This window comes from Mus pahari, chromosome 10 (genome assembly GCF_900095145.1).
Source record: "Mus pahari chromosome 10, PAHARI_EIJ_v1.1, whole genome shotgun sequence".
Taxonomy (NCBI): domain Eukaryota; kingdom Metazoa; phylum Chordata; class Mammalia; order Rodentia; family Muridae; genus Mus; species Mus pahari.
Window position 1 is genome coordinate 8,463,331 of NC_034599.1, and position 4,358 is coordinate 8,467,688.

The 4,358-nt window shown below is 35.2% G+C and overlaps 1 pseudogene; it reads left to right on the top strand.

Moving 5' to 3' along the window:
- Positions 1 to 2,748: 2,748 nt before the first annotated feature.
- On the top strand, positions 2,749 to 3,596 carry LOC110327593 (annotated as a pseudogene).
- Positions 3,597 to 4,358: the final 762 nt, after the last annotated feature.

Sequence of the window (4,358 nt, forward strand, 5' to 3'; positions counted from 1 at the left end):
ACAGGGACCTATGCAGAGGGATAACTCCGAAGTGGGAAGATATACAAGGATCTATGCAGAAGGATAACTCAGCAGTGGGAAGATATACAGGAATCTACGCAGAGGAATAACTCAGCAGTGGGAAGATACACAGGGATATATCCAGGGATACATTCCAGAGGGATAGTGTGGCAATGGGGAACCACTTCTGAAGAATTAGTACAGCTTTCAGCAGTGTTGATGAAAATACATTTATATCTTTATTTTTATGAATTGTAGAAAGTAGAATTTAAACAACCAAGAGAAAGATGAGCATCATTGTGCTATAGACTCAAAAGGGCTCCCACATAATTTGTGAAGTTCATCACCTAGAAACGAGCAGGATATCACAAGGAAGATCCTTCCTATACTTCCACTCCACCAAAAAATCTAATAAGATCAGCCACAGCAGTAGACTACAGCTAGAAATACTAAAGGACTCTTTCAGTTATGTTCTGATAGGTCTGAGAGCCAGAGATGGGAGGACAAGAGGTTAGGGATTTTAGAGATCCATCATCTACATTACATCCAGCAATAGGAAAAGTATGACTAATGAAAAGTGTGCCATCTTGCAACCAGATTTTATTTACCTGGGTTTAGAGATATATCACCTGGTCTCAATAAATGACACTAGAAGATATTTTAAAAGGTGAGAGGAAGCATAGTCCATAGAAAATGATCACATACTAGATACAGACATGGCATTGTTTGAGAATCTACTTCTATGTCAGGAACAATTACAAGGGACTGGTGTTCTATGATGACATTTTAAAACTCTGGCATGATGCTAGCTGTTTCAGACTTTACTTCACTGTGTTTGTAATTGCAACTTAGATAATATCTGTATTTGTAATTGGACTGCTTTTTATACTTTGTTTTCCTTTATCCATTCTTGGCAGATATCATGTGCCTAGGGATTCTTAACTTTCCACTAGGCCATCCTATTGTTGCCACATAAGTATTTATAATAGTCCCTTCACAATGTTTTCTACCTCTGAGCTATCCTTTGTGAAATTTCCTCTTTCACTTGTAATTTCATTTATATCAGTTGCAGATTAACATAGTCAAGATATGAAAAGAATCTAAGTATCCACTGATGGATGGACATGGGTAAAGAAATGACAAGCACATAAATAATCAAGTATTTAAATTTTAAAAGGAGATACTGACAATTTTGACATATCAAAGAAGTTGGATAACATTTATACAAAACAAAATAGAGCAGATGATAAAAATGCCTCTGATTTTACCAACAAGGAAAATTCTTATGAAACTCAAATAAAATATAATTCTATTCCTTGTGGGTGGATTATTCTCTAAAATTTTCACATATCTTTGTGAAGATATTATTCTCTCTTCACTTACCTATTTATGGATACAAGATTTACTCTAGAACTTGGCTTCTGCAATGAGGGCTGTGATCATAAATACAATATAGATCTGTTGACTTAAATAACTCTAGATATATCCAGGAGTAGTATGGATAGATTAAATGATATTTTCACATTTTAGTATTTGGAAGAAAGCACATAGTATTTTCCACAGTGTAACCTTTTATCTAGCAGTGTAGAATTCCTTTCCTCTTATATCCCTGCTAATGTTGGCTTTGTACAACTTTCTTGAGTGCAGCCACAGGGACTGAAAATAAAATCAAAATGTGGTTTTCTTTTGCATTTTCATATGAATGGCATCCAAATATGTTAATAAATCTTGGCTGTATTTATCATCTCTTTCTATTTCTTTTGAAAGTTTTCATCTCATTTTCATTTATCTCTTGGGGTTTTTCTCTTTTGATGTTTAATTTATAGAGTTTTGTATATATTATTGATATCAACTCTCACTTGTATGAATAGCTGGCCAAGATTTTCTCCATTCTTAAATGTCTTCACACTCTTGATAGTTTTGGATTTCTTGCCATAATGTTTGGTTTTTTGTTTTTATTTTTATTTTTATTTTTTATTTTTATTTTTTATTTTTATTTTTTGGTTCAGTTTGATTTAGTTTGCTTTGGTTTGGTTTGGTTTGGTTTGGTTTGGTTTGGTTTGGTTTGATTTGGTTTTGTTTTGCTGTGCAAAACTTTGTGGTTCAAAGAAAACATTGTCAAATCTTCTAATTCTCTGAGCTATTTGAGTTCTACTTATGAAGTCAGTGTCTATGCCATCAAATGTTATCAGTTTCAAAGCTATAGGTAAAACATGAATGTATGATGCATTTTGACTAGAATCTTACCCAATTGTCAGGGTTCAGTTTTCTGTAAACACTACTTTTCAGAGAGATTTTATCCAAAATAATCTTTGTTACCTACGGCTGTAGCTATGTGAGCTGATTTAGAAACCATTTATGCTATTCCATGGGCCTATATGGCTGCCTTGGTGTGCTCTTTTGATTCATGGGTAGCGAGAACTACAATAGCATGGTCCTTCCAGTACTGTTCCTTTCCCACAGGATTGCTTTGGTGATTCTGAATATTTTGTGTTTCTAAATCAGTATTAGGATCATCATTTCTATTTAAGTGAATAAGGCCACTGGAAATCTAACAGGAATTACACTGGATCTGTAACCATTATAATAATATTAACGCTGCCCATACATGAACATGGGAAGTCTTTTCTTTTCCTACTGACATACACAATTTTTAAAGCATTTTGCCGTTTTTATTTCAAAGGTATTTAACATCTTTTCAGCATATATGATTTTTTGACTCTACTTTGAACGAGGGTATTTCCTGACATGCTTTCAATGATTTCAATACCAGAATATAGAAAAGCTACTAATTTTTATATGCTTATGTTTGACCCTATTGGTCCACGAGTGATTATCAAATCTAAGAGTCTCTTAGCAGTGAATGACTTAGGAAAAGTTTGAGAGGTCATTGTCACCAAAGATGAAGCCATGCTTTTGAAAAAAGTGACAAAGCTCACACTGAAAAAATATTCAAGAATTCACTGAGCAGCTAGACATCACAACTAGTGAATATGAAAAGGAAAAGCTGAACAAGTGACTTGCTAAATGTTCAGATGGAGTAGCTGTGTTGAAGGTTGGAGGGACAAGAGATGTTGAAGTGACTGAAAAGAAAGACAGAATTACAGATGCTTTCAATGCTACAAGAGCAGCTGGTGAAGAAGGCATTGTTCTAGGAGGAGGCTGCTCTCTGCTTTGGTGCATCTCAGCCTTGGATTCATTAAAGCCTAATAATGAAGTTCAGAAAATAGGTATAGAAATTATTAAAAGAGCACTTAAAATTTCTGCAATGATGATTGCTAAGAATGCTGGTGTTGAAGTGGTGTTGAAGAATCTTTGATAGAGAAAATTCCGCAGAGTTCCTCAAAAGTTAGTTATGGTACCGTGCTTGGAAATTTTGTGCACATAGTTGAAAAGAAAATCATTGATCCAACTAAGGTTGTAAGAACTCCTTTACTGGGTTCTGCTGGGTGGCCTTCTTGCTAACCACAGCTGTACTGACAGAAATTCTTAAATAAGAGAAGGACCCTGGAATGGGTGTAATGGCTAGAAAGGGAGGAGATATGAGAGGTGGCATATTCTTAACTCCTAGAATAGTGCTTTGCCCTTATCAATGAACTGTGACAGGAAGCTCAAGGCAGGTTCCTCACTGATAACTTCAGAGAAGTAACCTGAAGAAAAAGGCTGGCAGAGCACTGAAACCATCAGTTACTGGTTTCCTTTGACAATATATAATGGTTTACTGCTGTCATTGTCCATACCTATAGATATTATATTTTGTAATTTTGAATAAAGATATTTGTGCATTCCTGATGCTGGGAGCAAGAGCCACACACCAGTATCCTGTTTTCAACCTAAATCACTGAGACATCTCTACTGTTCTGTTAACAGTAGTGCTGTCACCACATGAAAGTTCAGAAGCAGCCTTTCTGTGAAGGGTGGAAATGATTGTGTACAAAGTAGAGAAATATCCAATTATGTAACAAAATTTGTGTAATAGAATTCTGTATAAAGTTTTTAAAACAAGAGATTCTTACAGTAGAGCCCCATGATTGAAACCTAGAGGCTTCATAAGAAGAAAGTGACCAGAACACACACACACACACACACACACACACACACACACACACACACACACACACACACACACACACGGATACGAACTTTGTCTTTCCCTCTTGCTTGCTCTGCCATATCATTTTTCATCTCAGGGCGTTGCCAATAAGATTTTTATCCTGTGATAAGATCCTTCAACTTCGTACTACCAGAACTATGAACTGAATAATTTTTTCTTTATAATTCAAAAAAGATGATATTGTCTATAAATGGGTAAAGACTGGCTTAATTATTTCATGTTTATTTCTTTCTTTGCTCAATTG